Source organism: Triticum dicoccoides, chromosome 5B, assembly GCF_002162155.2.
Source record: "Triticum dicoccoides isolate Atlit2015 ecotype Zavitan chromosome 5B, WEW_v2.0, whole genome shotgun sequence".
Lineage (NCBI taxonomy): Eukaryota > Viridiplantae > Streptophyta > Magnoliopsida > Poales > Poaceae > Triticum > Triticum dicoccoides.
The window spans coordinates 408,595,868-408,614,267 of NC_041389.1; the positions used below are offsets into that span (position 1 = coordinate 408,595,868).

The window sequence follows — 18,400 nt, forward strand, 5'->3', positions numbered from 1 at the left end:
GGGGCTGACGAAACTTCTCTGTCACCCAGCTGAGGAACCAAGAAAGAAAGGAAGTCTTCGCTGGCTCCGCCCCAACCGCTTCCATATTCAGCTTCTCACGGGCCACAGGCATCGCTCAGTGTGGGTTGGGCTAAATAACATATGGGCTCTAATACCTCTTGATCCCTGTATCTCCATATATGCACAAGAAAGACATGTTCTTTTTTTAGGTTTCTTATCTTTTCCCCCCTTTTTTTGCAGGAACAATATGCATGGCCATGTTTCTCATCATGAACCATGTTTTCAAACTTGCTAAAAAAATACAACCATGCCAACTTTACTCTCTCATCATGGTGGCCATATTTTTAAACTAAACATATTCATATTATGCAAAGTTTCCCTTTTCCCAGACTATTATTTAACAATGTAATAAACATGTTTAGAAAATAGCATGATTTAGTTAAAGGTTCTTGCAGCATGAAACTATTTTCATCGACAACATGTCTTGAGCAGGTCTCTGCGTCATTTGGCGCAACGGGTCAACTAGTTTAACATATAAGGTTCCGGGGCGACCCGCCGTCCCGAGCGCCCCCCCGATTTCACTGCGTTTTTTGCCGTTCGATCAGCCTTGGTCAGGTCAATGCGTGTGCACGATCGTTTGATTTTTACATGCTGTTTTGACCCAGACTTTTTTCGTTGACGCACGATGACTAGTGGGCTCGGCGATGCCTTCCCGTGTCTCGTCACGCGGAGTCCGCGTCGTGCGGCATGGGCGAGCCATAGAGGAATTGGCCGGCGCTGATGCACCCGTTTTCTTTTCCCGCACCTGTGATGTACAGATGACGGGTGGGCCGGTGCTGGCCTTGGTCCCGCTAGCCGGTGCCACTAGCTGCATGTCCCACGGTGTAATGTGTAGGGTAGTGTTTTCTCACGTCAACAGTTCTTGGCGGGACGCTCTGCCGGGCTGCTCGCGACGTGCGTTGGGGGAGCAGTTGCGGAGGGGTTGGCCGGTGCGTGTGCACCCGGCTTCTGCACCCACCTTTGCCCTACCGCGATGACGGGTGGGCCGTCGCTGGTCCTGGTCCCGCTTGTCGGCTGCCCTGGATGCATTCGTCGGGGTCGTCCCGTCGTTGGTTGCGGTCGCGTGCAGGGCGGGCGTGCGGCTCAGTTTCGACATAAAAAGAGGGCAAGGGAAAAAGCAAAGCGCCTCCTCTCGCACTCCACGGTCAATCGCGCCCACCTCCCGCATCTCGTCCAAACCTCCTCGGCGGGCTTGGAGGCGAGCTTCCCCAGCAGCCGCGGAGGTGTGCAGGCAAAGGGCGACGGCGCCGGCGTGCAGGCAAAGGGCGACGGTGGCGGCGCTCGATTCGTTCTGTAGGAGAGAGAGAAGATGAGAGGGAGCGAGAAGGAAGAAGATGAGAGGAAAAGAGAGAAGGGGGGAGGAGAGGGAGGCGTCGTGTCAGACGGGAGTGGGTCACCGGCCGGCGTGGGCCTGCGCTGGCGAGGTCGGGCTCGACCTTGTGGTTGGTGGCGGCTCGATCTGCTCCTGGATCGGACCTACTAGGAGGCTGGCGCACGTCTTCTAACCTGTAGCGGACTGTACAGCCAGCGGGAGCGCCGGTCCAGATCATGGGCATAGCTCGGTCGAGCTACAGCGAGTGCATCTGATTCCAACACATCAAGGTGAGCTTCACACTTCGTTCCCTCTTTTATTCTTCTCAGGCAACGAGGGGTCAGTGGAAAGGCAATGTGTTTGATATGTGGAGTTGGTGTTGAGGCTGGCGGTAGTACACAGGGAAGGCGCCCATCGCTTGATCTTGGAGTTAATTCATATCTTTTTTTCTTGAAAGTGTGAAGACATTTCTTAGATTGTTTCTTGTTTTTTTGGTGTGTGTTCTGTTCTACTGATAAGTGGCAAGAAAGAAAAAACCTGCTTCAATTATAGAAAGTGTTGTAAGAAAATTATGAGAATGGAATATGGACTGCATATATACGTATGATGCAGCTGTTTTGCATCCGGAGATTGGATTACAAGTTCTTCATGTTTGTGTACACTGATTTCTCAAAAGTATTATGTGCTGCACATATTTTTATTTCTTTTGACTAATTTAGAGCAAGGTAGGTGTGAAGGCTGCCGATTCAAGGCTCAACTCGAGCAAAACTTGAGTTCTTGATTGTTTTGTCGATGTAGCATCTGAGACTGACTTCTCTACCCAGTTCTGCTCTGTAACTTCAGAATATATGTTGTCATGTGCTTGCTTCAGCTTTCGGTGTCCGGATGACTACATGAACAAGACTCGCCAGGTCCGGATGACTATATGAGCAAAACTTGATTTCTTGATTCTTTTGTCGATGTAGCATCTGAGACACTTCTCTACCAGAAAACAAGCCTTTTAACCTTCTTATTATGCCTGCAGGTTGACGATTGTGAGGTTATCGATATTCTCCTGCAAACGAGTAAATAGCATAAAACTACTACAATTCGGGTTAGGGTTTCAAAAACCTACCGGATTTTATTTTTTCACTGATAACTACCAACTCAGGGGCCGACTGTTTCAAAAAACCCAAATCACCTAGTGCTTTATGATCGATTGCGATTATGACATGTCGGGTCCACACCTAAATGAACAGTCTGTTTGACCGTTAGTTTGACCGTTAACTTACAAGTGGGACCCACATGTCAGTGTCTCTTCCTCATAATAAGCAATCGGGCCCCTGCAATTTTTCTGAAAAAGCAATCGGGTCCATGTAGTTTTTCTCGAAAAGCAATCGGGTCCCTGCTTCTTGCCGCCGTCGTGCCATGCCGTCCAAACGGCCTCTGCTACTGCTCCATGCCGCCACCGCGCACCTGCAGGCCTATGCTACTGCTCCATGTCGCCGCCGCCCACCTGCAGGCCTCTGTTGCTACTCTTGGGCCATAGCGACGGCCTCTGCTGCTGCTCCTTGCAGCCGTCGAGCCACGACGGCCTCTGCTGCTGCTCCTTCCAGCCGCCGAGCCCTGCGTCGCGTGTCCGCGGCCGGCGGCGCCACGGTCGAGTTGGTGCGGCGCGTGGTGACTTCGACGACGCCCGGACGATGTGACGCATGCGCCGGCCGTCGGAGCTGGTGGCTTTCGGCGGCGGCGAGCTGGTGGCTTCTATCAGCGGAGGAGAGAGGGAGGCCGGGGAGGGGCGTCGCCGGCTTGGGAGAGGAGAAGGCCGCCGGCTAGGGAGGGGCTAGGTGGGTGCCGTGCTCGGGAGAGACAGAGTTCACGGGAGGGGAGGGGAGGAAAAGGAGAGAAGAAAGAAAAGAGGAGGAAGAGATAACTTACATGTGTGCCCCACACGTAAGTTAACGGTCAAACATAACAGTCAAACAAACGGTTTGCTTAAGGGTGGGTCCGACCTGTCATAAACATTATCAATTTTATAACACATGATGATTTGGGTTTTTTGAAATAGCCGATCCCTGAGTTAGTAGTTATCAGCGAAAAAATAAAATTCGGTAGTTTTTTGGAATCCTAACCCGAATTGTAGTAGTTTTATGCTATTTACTCCCTGCAAACTGAATTACTTCCTTTGTGCTTGCGTACCATGGAGATGGGCAGTGAGCTATCAAAAAAGTATGTAACTAACCATCTCAATCGTCATCTAAATATTATCACAATCTTTCTTTTTTGTTTAGCCTAACAAATGTCAAATTGTTTCTTTTCAAAAAGCAAATTTTGCTGTCTGAAGTTTGTTTGGAACACTATATTACGAATTTACTATCAGTTCACAGGTTCTTGATTATCTCTAGCCTACTCTGCCACGCAGTGATCTGGCCATTTTTTTACTCAGGTTGTCGTTTGCTCATTGCTGTCCTAGCTGTGCTTCTTCCTTCTGGTAATGCACTGCTCCTTAGCTTGTTTCTTTGTATTTCTTATGAGTCCTACGTTTTGCGTATGTTGCTGCCTCTGCAATTGATAGTATGTGCTTTCTTTTGCTTGGTATAATTTGGTGGGTGTGTTTCCTGGCGCTAGGCCTACTTTTGTCTATGGTTGAGCTATCTGCATATACCATGGGCTGTGCGCTTGTGTACTGATGATGATTTTGGCATGGTTTATTGTCTATTCTTTCTGCTAGATTAGCTTACAATAAGATTGGTGCAGTGGAGGTAAAACTACATTGCCTGGTTGTGTATCTTAGTTTGGCTAAAAGCACAGCATGTCAAATTGATCGGTGGCCATCTTCCCCAGTTTCTGCATATTTATTATTGGAAAGAGAACCAGGATACTCATTGATTAATAAAAGCTTTATAGCTTTGTTCTCCTTCCATTCATTTCTTCAGTATTATTCTCTTGGATTGAAGGTATTATTGTGATGCCGTCCTGTTGTTCTGTATGTAGTGGATGGCCTTTCAGACATGTTTTAATGCGTTGATAGATTGATGCGCTTTATGTCTGCATTGTTGTGCCTGTGTTCTTACACTTTTGTCTATGTTTATTTTGCCGGTTAGACGAACTGCTCTGTTCCTAGACCTGCAGCTCATTTCTGCTCCTCAAGATTTGCTCTCCTTTTCTTCTGCATGTTCATTATTTGTGGCTACAGATATATTTATCTTCCTGCGCGTAACTGATGTCTAGCATTGCTGAAAATACCTTCATCAGAGCTGGTCTCCATGCCTTCATCAGAGCTGGTGTCCACGGCTTCAACAAAGCTAATGTTCACACGATCATTCATGCAAGCTCCCCTCATGCTCAGCCGTGGTGGAAACCTAAAACAACATAGATTTTCAGTCAGCACAGACTAATAAGCCACATTACTGTAACGGCGTGTAAATATGCCAGAGGTTTTGAATGGGGCTTTATACCACCAAATTAGGATGTGTGTATATATCTCATTGTACACAACAAGACACCATTTTTTCGACTTAAGGAGATTATGTTTATTATGATATGTACTTGGCCATAGCTAGGCTTACTAAAACATATACTCTGTGTTATCAAAGTAAAATATGTATACACATCTCTGTGCTATTAAAGGAGATTCAACTATGGATAATTTTTCATCGCACACATGGATTTAGGGTGCCTATGCGCCATTTGGCGCAACAAGTCCACTAGTAAATATATTTTTGATAGAGAGATACTCCCTCTGTAAAGAAATATAAAAATCTTTTATATCACAACTTTATACATAAGAAAAATCAAGGGGAATATATATAACATATATAATTATAAAAAATAGAGTTGTTTTTAACACAGTATAGACGAGTTGGTGATGATGGTGTGCCTGCCGTCCTGCAATATAGGCTGTCCGATTTATATCTGACGGATAGGAAGGAAACTATAGCAATTTTGCAAAAAGGTACCCCCACACCTCTCCACATTTGCAAATAAGCCCTTCCCTCGTTCATCCTTTTCTCTCACAAGATAAAATACTCATACAAATGCATTGATGTTACGTGCAACGCACGGGCATTATGGGGGTTGAGTTGAGAATATAATACTCAGACAGGCTCACGGTTCTGGACTTTGGGCCGCAGGCCCACCCTGCATGTTTGGGGGCCCATGTGTTCTACCACAGCGCTTTTCATATTGCAAGCGATCGGTACGGCGCTGGTTTTAGATGCTGTCGCAAGGCGAATACACAAAATTGAATAAAGCACGGCAGCTGTTGGAATGAAATCGAACAACAAATCCTAACCAGCAATGAGAGTTGCAATTCTATCAACGATATACCATGTGATAAATAATACTGTCGTACTACTTATACACACATGACACTTGTTTCACCATGCCAGATTATTACATCAAAATCTCTCGGAGGATAGATCAGTTCGGCAGTTGCGTGCTGCTACTGAAGAATTTCAAAGTTGATTTGGACCAGCTCTCCTTGCCGAGAAAGTTTGATTTTGACATCATCACCTACCGCAAGATATGATTTAGATTTGAACCTTGACCATCCTTTAGCATCAATCAACATGCGACCATTCTTTGTACTTACTGTATATTGAGCAGATTCATTCACACCAAGGCTGCGCATGGTAAGAGAAACTTGGCCGCGGTCGCCCGGATTGTTGAACGACTCCCTCATTGCTCTAGGAATTCTCTGTTTGCAAACAAGAAGACATACCCAAACAGTTAGATCAATACAGTGAATCATGTGAAACAACATGGAAAGAAATAAGAATGAAGTACTTGGGCGGCCAATGCTTACCAAGAAGGTGGACATGTCGGTTTTTGGAAGGACTTTGGTATATGAAGTGCGAACTGTAGCCCAGTCTGTTGCCGGTGCAACTGCTCGTTTGGTTGCCGCTGCACGGGCCGGAGCAGATGCAAGTGCAAGTGTTGGTGAAGGTGCCGAAGCCGCTGCTACTGCCGGAGATTGTGCTCCTTGTAGAGCTGGTGCCGGTGTCGGAGTAGGTGCTAGTGTCGGTGCCCGATCCTCCGGTAGATCAACCTGATCCACTGACGCGGTCGGTGCTCAATCCTCAGCTGGATCAGACTGAGTTGTTGCCGCTATCAGTGCTAGAGCAACTGCTGGTGCTCGATCCGTTGCTGAAGGTGTTACCGATGTGCGAGACAGCAGCGATTGTGTCTGGTCTGCTATGATCAGATTTCTAACTTGACTAGGATCCATGACCGTGATCCAGTTTTTTTCTTCATTTCCTTTAAACGCGAGAAGGACTAATTGTGGCGTTTTTGTTAAACCAAACTGCAGTTCATCATAGGGATTCAATTTGTACTCAGACAATAGACTGATCCAATTTTTTCCAATAATATAAGTGATGGACAGTGCCTTCATTACTGACACGACATAAGAAGTGAAACCTACAAAAATAGCCATCGTAGAGCAAACCAAATGGTTTATTCCGAATGTCACATGGTAAAACCTACATCGTAAAATTGTAGGAAAAGAAAGAAAACATGACATTAAATCAATAAGATTTAGAGAGTAAATCTATAAGATTTACTTGATGTGACACGAGTGAATCCTTACGAGGAAATCACTATATTGAAGTACTAAACACAAGATTGATCTTCCAACTACGGGTGGCATGCAGGGGCCCCGCCTACTCCCACAAGCAGGACAGTCCAAAGGTCGTGACAAATCGTATGGACCGAACATCCATTGGACTGGAAATCCTGGTGGGTGCGATAAACCCTGCAATGCATATAGATATTGGAGTGTAACCATAATTGATAAATCGTCCTCACAAAAAAGATGATCTGGATACTTCAAAATATATAGACTGAATTGAGTGGACAGACATTAACATAGACCGTTCTCAGGACTGACCACACACCAAAAGCGGCAGTACTAATAAACAATACATGGTTCACAAACACAAATCAAGTACTGAACAATAGTACTTACTACAGACAAGCAAAGTTGCACTAACGAAACTCTACAGAGTATTTCTTGCCACCGACCTACGGGATCGAACCCGCATAACTGACTAGGCCATGGACTTCGTGAGAGATGTCTACATGCACCATCACCATCTCATCAACCTTGGAGAACCTAATAGAGTGGTCTTTCCACTGATAAACATGATGATGAAGACATGTCGCATTAGATTTGTTGGGAAGCTTTACAAGAACCACACCCTTCGTAATTGAAGGCACAACCAGGAAATTGTTGTGGTCAAGTACAGCCTCGAGAACACGCCTGACAACAATGCTACAGGAAAACACTAGTACAGGACACGTGGAGACAAGGACACAACAGCTGGATAGTTTAGCAGTAGAACTCATCCTCAGGTCTTCCAGTTCACATGGCATGACTTTGAGAACTTCATCTCCACTGCGGACCTAGTTCTAATTCAAACAAAAACCATATTTTATTACTAACTCCGATCAGAAATATAAGATGATTTTCGATTTTATACTCCATATATGACTACATATACACATAGAAATGAGTGAACAAAGACACTAGAACATGTCTTCAAAGGCATGAGAGCAGAGGGATTACTTGCAATATCCATAACACAAGTTACTGAGGCAAATATACCCTCTTCAAAGGTAGCATTGATGTTCATAAAGTACTCCCTCCGTCCCAAAATTCTTGTCTTAGATTTGTCTATATACGGATGTGTCAAGTCATATTTTAGTATACATCCGTATCTAGACAAATCTAAGACAAGAAATTTGGGACAGAGGGAGTAGTTGAAAGTAATCTATAAGAAATCAGTGTCAATCTCTCGCATGTTCTGGTCAAAAGAGGAATTTAGAACCGTCATTTGGCACACAAAAATCACATGCAAGATCACCTAGAAAGTTGTACTACTAGTACTAGTACTGCGTGTTAGATGAAAAAACACGATCAAGATCGACAAAAAGATCATCAAGAAGAGATATTACCTGGACTTGCTTAATGAGGGATCCCGGAGAGGGGGGCTTGGACATGGCGATGGCTTTGAGGTTGTCTGCGGTAGTGTCGGCGGGGTGCTTGCGCTTCTTCGTACCATGAGCCTCAACTGTTTTGGCCAGAGCCATAGACATCACGTCGGCCGGTGCTCCAGCGTCCATCCAAGAGAGGAAGCTGAGAGAAGAGTGAAATAAGGAACGAGATGAGGGAGAAGCGAAGCGAGTGGGGGTTTTCTTCAAGAGAGGAAGCTGAGAGAGAAGAGTGAAATGATGGTTGCTTCGTCCGTCCAACTTACTGCTGGAAAGGAGGGGGTTTTGTGTTTTGACGGCTCATTGGGCATTACTGCGGCGCTTCGATCGGGGTAGTCTACCGCCACTCTACTACGGAGTAATTTAGTGCGTGGCTGGTGGACCCAGATGCTACCTGTCCCACACGTCGGCGAAAGTGAGTAATTTAGTGCATGTCTGGAGGAGGATCCGCACGGTAGAGCGTGTCCAATGTTTTTCTGAAGAAAAAAATGATTACAACAAGCATTTCCACTCTTACGATGGAGGATTGCGGAACACGACATCCACTTGAACATACACAGTGCTCCTACTACTAGGCATGTGCAGTGGTTCATACATCAGTAATACATAATCTTGTTGCTAGTGTAGTAAGATTTGACGATAACAAATGATGTTGTGCGCATGTTAACAATATGAACAGTAATGTAGTAACATAGTACCGCTTTTTCGACTGTTCGGTCGAGAATGAACGATGAGATCAATGTTAACAGAAGTAGGTCTACAGCGCACGGAGAGTACGGTGCTACAGGACTCCACGAACATGAACCATATGAAGCACAAATAGTGTTAGGCGGGGTGTATGAAGGGTGCATGGGATGGGAGAAAAAGTTCCCTTCTTGACCCACTTTTGGGTGTTTGGCAGAGTGCATGAAGGTTGCATGAGTCCACACTAGTAGGTTAACACAAATACACGAAGAGGAAACAACTATATTGAGATGAGAATGCAACCAAACACACCCACACGCTTTGTGCTACAGTGACTGATCTGCACCGTCTGAGTTTGATCCAACGGTCATGTTGCGCCGAGACATGGACATGCCCATGCAGAGGGCACCTAAACACCACCGAAGTCCCTCTGCTTCTCGAGGCGCACGACATTGGTGATGCAGGGTGCAACCACCCGCAGAGCCCGCTCTCGGTCGACGGGAGCTAGCTCGTTAAAGACGACGTCCAATGGCACGAATGGATTATGGTGACGGAGCCCTGAAAGGATTCGCTCGGCAACAGCGACGGCAGCCCGCAACCCCTCCTTGTCTAGCTCCGCCCCCACCATCGCGCGGAGAGGGCTCAGCTCCTCGGAGATATAGGTGAAGAAGGAGACTAGGTCAAGAAGCCGCAGCTCGTTGAAGTCGACCGGGTGGTCGAACGGGTTTAGCCCGATGGCCGGCATGGTCGCGCTGGCATGACGGTAGGCATCATGCAACCGCAACACGTGCGTGGCAACTTGGTTCACCAAGTGGCTGAGGCGATCCTGGACCTCGTCATGATCGGCCCGCTCGCACTCCAGTCGGCTCCCCTGGTGGCCTATCGTATCTCCTACTTTCTGCAGCAACGCCGCTGATGCCTCGAGCATCTTTGTGGTGGACGCCTGCCGCTTTTGAAGCTCTGTGAACTCCCGCACATAACGGAGGAGCATGGCACTCCTCTCCTCCTTGAGCTCACGGAGCTCCACGTCCTTGGCCCTGAGCTCCGCATCCTTGGCCTGGAGCTCCTGTGTCAGGCGCCTCACCTCGGACTCCGTGATCTACTGCGCCGCCATGGCACCAGGTAGAAGAAATGGGGAGAGGAAGCAAAGGGGGCGAAATGGCTGAAAGGCAATGCAATCTACGGGAAGGCGGAGGGAGCCAGCCGAGGAGCGGGGAATCTTTTGGTTTTCACCATGGTAAAACACTAGTCGACGACTTCTCACATCAGGGAGCAGTGGCTTTTATAGGTGGATTCATCATGACTAATTGCTGCCGCGCCTGCTCCCGGCAATCAAAAAAATTAAAAATCCTGCCACGCCTGCTCCCGTCAATCAAAAAATTAAAAATCTTGCCGCACCCAAACACCAGAGCAATGCTGCGGTGGATATTTAAGTTTACCTACCGGCAAGTAGATAAAAAAGGGGTGAAAAAGCAAATGTGGCGGCGTCCTAGCTAATCGGTCGAACTAGCCCAACTAGCTAGCCACCATGCTTCACTGATGTACTTGGCGGGAAAGGTGGTCTTTCGTGATTTGACGACTCATTTACTTGCTTTGGTGCTACAACCGAGGAGGACCCAAAAAACGCGCGGTAGGGCGTCCCACGTCAGGAAGAATATATGCGTGCACCACCCGGGAGGACCCCGAAACCGCGCGGTAGGGTGTGCCACGTCTCGGCACAGAGGAAAAATGTGCGTGTAAAAATATACTGTATCAGACGTAGTACCTATGGTTCGACCTCGGGACCTAGCCAATCGGTCGAAAACACCCCACTAGCCACACAACTTCATCATGCTAACGTGGCACGGAGGATAGGTGTGGTTAGCTCCGTCTCGACCAGCCACAACGTCTCTTGTTCTAGGCGATTCTTCTATTTTCCAAGTTTTTTTAGTTGTAATAACACCACGGCAAGCTAGCGCTGCTCTTCGTGTGTGCCCATGCAAAGGTTAGACGATGGAGAGAAGAGAGAGATCCCAGACCTGGGACCCACCAGTAAGTGAGTCAACGGTCATGCACGTGTTGAAGAGGCACTCCCTCTACTCTACTCAACGTAATACTATATAAAATCAAGTTATGGGACAAAGCCAACAACCGTTGTTGTTTCAGGCTATCGACTTACGCTTTGTAGTCCAGGTTGCCAGTTCGAATCTCGTCTTTCAGATTTGTTAGTTTTAGGTCCAAATTTGATTAATGACAAGTGGGACCCCTGTGTGTTGTTCCAATATTTCAGTGTAGGATGGTTTTTTTGAACAAACACTTTGCGCGGTTAGACAAGTAGCGACACGAGTTACACGTATTTTGCATGTTTACGGACAAAAATGACAGCGGCATAGAATATCACATCCACCCGATAGATTAGATGCTATGGTGATACAAGTTTTTAAATCATTGGAAGTGAGATCCAATGGCTTGGGAGTAGTCTTTGTAATTATGTGCAATTTCCAAACTCTCCAAAGGTTTTTCTGCAAATAAAACATTCAGGCCTCGTGTGTGCCGCTGCATCTTGAATCCAATGGCTCCCTGTTGCTCATATTAGGTGCTCCCCGTAGCTTAATTACCCACTACGGTGATACGAGCATCTAGGTCGTATGATCAGTGATCAGATGGCACATGCGTAGTACTTGTACTTTCTGCGCATTTCCCAAATTTTCTCAGCCGTATATTGCAAAAAATTCAAACCTCCTACTGTGGGCCGTTAGATCTCCATGAACTCGTATCACCATAGAATCTACGGTGCGGGTGCACCTCATATTCTCTCGTGCTAGAAAACATAAGGTGTTATCGCAGCTTGGATGCTGCGGTGATACGAGCTTCGAGGTCGTTTGATCTGAGATCCAATGGCATCTGAGCAATCTTTGTGCTTGTAAGCAGTGGCCAAACTCTTTGGGGGCTTTTCTGCAAAAAACCATTCGAACCACCGAGGAGGTGTTGGGTCACAAATCCAATGGCTCCGAAGAGCTTGTATCACCAAAGCATCTAAGGTGTGGTAGCACATAATATTCTTACATACAGGAGAATATGATGTCCTCCTTCATCTTAGATGCTACAGTGGTACGAGCTTCGAGGTCGTTGGATATGGGATCCAAGGGCATCTAAGTAGTTTTTGTACAAATTGTGTGCAATTCTCAAACTCATCAAGGTTTCCTGTAAAAATATTAAGACATCATGTGAGCTGCTATATCTCAGATCTACAAGCTCCAAGCAACTCATATCGGCATATAGCATCCAAGGTATGGGGGCACATGATATTCTCCCGGGGAGGACGGGTGGTGGGTGCACAACCAATCGGTGGTTGGGAGGGTGGGGACAAATATAATCTAAACAACCCTAAACAGAGCTTCAGAATTTTATCTAAGGTCGAGGGGTTGACCCCCGATAATCATAGCTCCGCCTAAACACAACATTTGCATGTACTGAAGTACTAGACTTAATATTCATGTTTCAGTTTCATGTTCATTTTAAATATTGAACTGAGGACCATGCATGTATTACATTTTACTCCCTTCGTTCCTAAATGTTAGTCTTTTTAGAGATTTCAAACGGACTGGCACATACGGATATATATAGACATATTTTAGAGTGTAGATTCACTCATTTTGCTCCCTATGTAGTCACTTGTTGAAATCTCTAAAAGACTAATATTTAGGAATAGAAGGAGTATTTTTGAATTTGTGTCATACATGCATGGTTTGGAAAAATAGATGCACTATATTTATTGGATTGTTGTTGTGTTCGTGTGTGTGTCTCTCTCTCTCTCTCTCTGTGTGTGGTCATATGCTTGATACATACAAAGTTTTCTCACCTCCATATTGTTCATCTTTTAAATTTGAATTTGCATTGAAAAACTTACAAGGGATACCATGAAATGTGAAATCCACATTGAGATCACTATATCACAAACTCACTCTAATTCAACAACTCGTCATAAATCAATTACCACGTTGAGATTAGTATTTGCAAGGAAAATACGGGCATTGTAATACACATAGATTGATTCGACAATTTAAAAGGTTCCTTTCGTATTCTCGAATGGTAGGACCCAACGGTGCACCAGCCATACCTTGGCTTGTGTTGATCCTAAAAAGATAAAAAAATAAAAAAACCGGGCTCGTGTCCTTCTGGTGGCGTGCGTGGTACGCACATTAGGCAACCCCAACCAGTCGAGCCTTAGAGTTTCGAGTCGAAATATTTGGCGGCCAGAATTCCAGCCCTAGGAAATTCCCCTCATGTCCCCGGTCCACAATGACTACCGATGAACAACAGAGGGATGCTTTAGTAACTAGACAACGTTACCTACCGTGACGAGCACAGTTCAATTCCCTCGGTCGCTGCTCGCCAAGGTCACCCATCAACTGCATTGCCTAGTACTACTACTACTACTAACCAGGATGAGCATAGAATTGAGCCCGTTTGTTTGTGCCTAGTACTTGAGTTAATATATCAGGCAATGCATTGGTACGGAGGGATTATCCTTTTACTCTGCATATATAACTTGTCTGAAGTCTAACTAAGCAAAATGTTTGACCAAATCCTTTCTTAAGAAATACAACAGGACAGATCTATGGCTTGAAATTTTATTGCATGATGCAGGTTATGATATTGGTTTGAATCCTGGATCTTAAATTTCAGAAAATCCAAAAGTGACCATAAATTCTTGAAACTGAGCATGGTCACGTGATATGGCACAAATATTAATTTGCAATTTTTTTCTTCAATTTGAGACAATTTACTTATGAGAAGTTGCACAAATGAAGAGCCAAGGTATTTTGGAACAAAGACCTGTCACGTTAAGGCGAACGCTTTCACTATTGAAACCGTGGGCATTTATGTGCCGCCACGAGTCCCGCTTCTCATCGGCAGGTGCCGTCCGAGCAAGCGTGTGTGTCAGACGGGAGGCGTGTGAGCAAACCGCTGTGCAGGCTCACCGGGAGGCGAGCCCTTTGACCAGGCTCCACCGCCCACCTTCGTCCCAACTGCTCCCACTTTTAATGTCGCCGGTGCCGCAGTCTAAAATCAACCCCGCACTACCTGGTATCGCTACAATCTTCTCTCTTCCTCTCCGATTATTCTATCGTCTACCTCCAAATAGCCTGACCTAAACGTACGCCATGCCGCATCACGATGGTCTGCCCTTAGTCTTCCAGTTTCCTGAGGAAGACACCTAGCCGGAGTCACAAGAACATAAGGCGCTTTGGGACAATCTTGAACTGGCCTTGCGGGAAGACGCTGCGCTTGTCCTTGCTCCCGTTCCAGCTCCCGTCGCCCCGACTGCGCCAGTGCCCATCCCCGTGGCATTGATGGGCTGGGAGCCGCACATTGTCGCGGAGCTTGATGCCACGGGGTTCCACGAGGTCCCCGCCGACTTTCACGCGCCCGTGCACCTGCCAGCGCATGCGCCTGCGCGTGCACTGACGCGCACACCCGTGCCCTGACGCGCATGCCCGTGCCAGTGCCCGTGCACCTGCCAGCATATGCCTGCACATGCACTGACATGTGCGCCCGTGCTGGTGCCCGTGCACACGAATGTCTCCACCGCGCCGTTGACAACGCCTGTCCCCGCGCGGGTGCCAGTGCCCCCCTCAGCGGCATGGATGGCGGCCTTCGACCGCTTCCTTGCACCAACGCCAGTCTCCTCCTCCCGCTAGTTGACTCGCTCTAAAGTACAGAACATTTTGGCCTTCCTTGAAGCTAGGCCAACGTCCAGGAGTATGCCAACAACGGTGCAAGACGCCGCCGTCGCCGTCGGTCAGTGGCCCGACGACACATAGAGCACGACAGAGGAGCTGCTTCCCACCACAAGACACCCCCGCCACCGCAGCATAATCTAAATTTGCCATGAAAAACGTTCGGATTGCCATGCTTAAAATCAGAACGCTTATCATTTCTGTTTATTTTATATCGATCGTCGTATAATTTAAAGTCAGAGTCAGACTGAACGAAATCTATGGTTTGATCGATTGAATGTTCTGCTAGAGCCGTATCAAATTAAATATAAAACGTCATCAAGCCACATGTATTCCTTGTCATCCAACGACCTAGACTGCTTCAATGTGAAGCGCTCAACACGATTAGCGTGCAGTTAATTTCATGCCAAAATAGTGCCAATCACATAATAACACTCAAATAATATCCTACTTAATATCCGCATGCACTTAATATACTTCCAAATTAACGTGCATTGCACGTACACACTGACTAGTGTTGCTAGTACGTGAAACGGGTGCCGTAACTTGTGAACGCGTCCAGATATGGTCAATGGCAACATCGCCCGCGAGTTCTTCGTGTTTGCCCGTGCGTCTAAACGCAAAAGGGGAGGAGAGAGAGAGAGCACACATGGAACCCACCAGTAAGTGAAGGCGAATAGTACTAAAAATGATATTACATGTTATCCATTAAATAGGCTGTGGTAATATAAAAACATTATGTGAACAAAGGAGGGTATAACAAACATTACTGTTCTACGTATGTTGCCTATTCACATGCGGCTTGAAGGCCCTGGTCGCATGTTCGATCCTCGTCCTTTATTTTTTAATTTGTATATTGGTCGAAATTTGTTCCATTCCAAGTGGACTATCGATGTGTATTTTTGTAGCTTATTTATAATAATTAAAGAGAATAATAGAGTTTTTTGCAATAATACCATGGTGCGACATTGAAGGCGAGAAAGGACGTGCGAGAGAGCAATGATCGAGCCAGAGGGAAATCAACTAGGGGAGTTGCGGGGGTTGCAACGGTGGTTGGAGTAGTTGTGGGCCGAATGCTACAAAAATATAATCTAAACCGACCGGAATAAATGCCTACACAAATTAATCCAAGGTTGGAGTGCCCCTTGCAATGTAAATAGCTCCAGCTTTGCGAGGGATGGAGAGGTAGCTTCAATTCGTGGAAGATACGGCGTGAGAAAGCGAGGTCAATCGAGAGACATATAGATAGAGAGACAAAGTGAGTGTGGTCCGACATTCATTGAACAGATATATATATATATATATATGCTCTGGAGAGGTATTGACTGATTGTGCTTTTGGCAAGGGTGAATGTCGGCGTCCTGGACTTGGGGGTATCCAGTCCTTCCTGCCCGCGGCCCACCATGTGGCTGCATCGACAGCCTGGTACGGCCCAGCTTCGACATCAACACCACAGACCCTCGCGAGGGGCCAAGCCTCGCGAGGGGGATGACGCCAAGACCCCTGAAGGAGTTAGCCTCCTCAGGAGGGCTCCTGAGGGGCGGAGAGTTCTATGCAGCTACCTCATGAGGCTTAGCTGACGTGAGCCATGACGACCAAGGCCAGGCGGGCGCCAGGCGGGTGTAGGGCGGGTGCATGGCGCATGTTTCCTCTTTTGTGCAAGGGAGGCAAGCGACAGGCGCGGAGTCCCAAGGAATCAGCCAAAGGTTTCCATTCTGGTGCAACAATACCAAGACCATCATGACGGTAGGACGGAGGTCATCACCGAGCCCACCGAAGTGTCACGACCAGAGGCTTTTCATAGGGGAAGACTACTTTTGTCAGGATAGACTGTACTACTTGTCCCCTTTCAAATCCCGCCGTTGTGGAATCCCTTCCCGCTCATATTTGGGAAGAGGACCAAGGCCACTATATATAAGACATAGCCACCACCATAGAAGAGGACCGAAACGAGATCAAGTAGAACACCACACCAGCTCTTGAACACCTCACCTCCTGAGGCTTGTTCATCCTTGTACTAGTTCATCCATAGCCCCTCGAGGCAATCCACCACACCACACTAGATTAGGGTGTTACACCACAACTATGGCCCGAACCAGTATAAATCTCTGTGTCTTTGTGTCTCTGTGAGCTCTACGAGCTAGGCTAGGGAGGATCGCGAGTAGGCAGGCTGGGCAGGTTGAGATCTCCGCATGCACCCCAGTGTTCGAACCTCTCACGGGTTGCCGGATCCCGAAATCCGACATTTGGCGCGCCAAGTAGGGGTGCGTCAGATCTCCTCTTCCATCAACCAGTCCTCCTCCGCTCCATCGACGCCATGGCCGATGCCCCGAGAGCCCACGTTGAGCACTGGATCGTCCAGACCTCCTCAGCAGCACCCACCGACGAAGAAGACCTCCACTCTACCCTGCTCGCGGCCCGCGTTCCACCGGGGACGACCGTTCGCGGGGGGCGCGCGGTGAAGCCTTCTCCTCTGGCGCCGCACCGCAGCCACGCAGTAACGCGATCTGCAAAGTACGCTGCATTAACTGCTCCGCACTCGCGTAGGGAACAAGCGAACATGCGGGCGGCTGTCATCGTGGCACGTGAGCTTCTACGGTGCAGGCTGCTTGAGAGCGGTCGCGACGCCTTGCTGGAACGGGTCGCTGAGCTACTGGATGCAGCGTGCAGGGGGCGCCGCTGTTCTGCACCCTCCCCATGTCGCAGGTGATGGTGGGGGCGCGCGCTCATCCCCGACACAGCCGCGCGCCCTCTCCCAGGGGCCACGGAGAGCCTCTCGACGCCGACAAGCCTTGTGGAGCATCCCGCGCCACCCCAAACGTGCCCCCTCGGCATGGGGCTGCTTCAGACGACACCACCAGGGCCACGTTGGAGTTCTGGCCCCGGGCCAGCAGGACCAGAGGATGGCAGAAGGGAGCGGGAGCATTAGGCGGCCGGGCGGCGCCCCTGGTGCGAACATCCCGAAAGCCTACGTTCCCGTCACAATGGATCCAAGGCACGTGCTAGGAGATGGCCCAAGCCGATCCCCCATGCCAGGCTGGGCGCTGGACATACATGAGGCCGAGCTCTCCTTCGAACCACCACCAAGCCCTGCCGACGCCCCCAACAGCGGCAACCTCTGGGTACAGTTAATGCCGCAGGGGCACACTTACACTGACCATGGATCGTAGGTAAACCAAGACACGGCGACCACCAGGACCCTCAGGATGGTGGACCCTCCTCAGGAGCGCGAATAAAGTTGGGAGCAGCGTGGGGGAAGCCCAGCAGCAGGGCCCTCCTCGCGCTGCGCGTAGCAGGATCCAGCCTGGAGGTAGGTTCCTTGCCGAGAAGGCGCCGGCGAGCCCTTCCCCTTGGCAGGGGGCCTACGGTCGCTGCTGCCAGCGTCCCCTTTGCCCCTTGGTCTTGTCCTAGTTTCCGTTCCCCCCAATGGTTGTCAGGGGTGGAACACGGTGGGGTCCTTGTTGGGCGACATGAAGCAAGGCTCCGGTCTGTGAAGGTCTCCGCTCGTGACACTCTCACGCTATAATGAGTGGGGCTTTATGATGACCCGCAAGTATACGGGATAGTTGTAGCCTCTTTCAATAATTAAGAGTGTCGAACCCAACGAGGAGCTAAAGGTAGAACAAATACTCTCTCAAGTCCTATCGGC

General features: G+C 48.2%; 1 long non-coding RNA gene across 2 annotated transcripts; it reads left to right on the plus strand.

The window, feature by feature from the left end:
* The first annotated feature begins 1,198 nt into the window (after positions 1 to 1,198).
* On the plus strand, positions 1,199 to 4,980 carry LOC119309586. Of its 2 annotated transcripts, XR_005150573.1 has the most exons (3): positions 1,199 to 2,283; positions 2,397 to 3,842; positions 4,607 to 4,895. It is a non-coding gene; the product is annotated as an uncharacterized LOC119309586 (long non-coding RNA). The 2 variants fall into 2 exon arrangements; XR_005150572.1 differs by having other exon boundaries at positions 2,397 to 4,980.
* Positions 4,981 to 18,400: the final 13,420 nt, after the last annotated feature.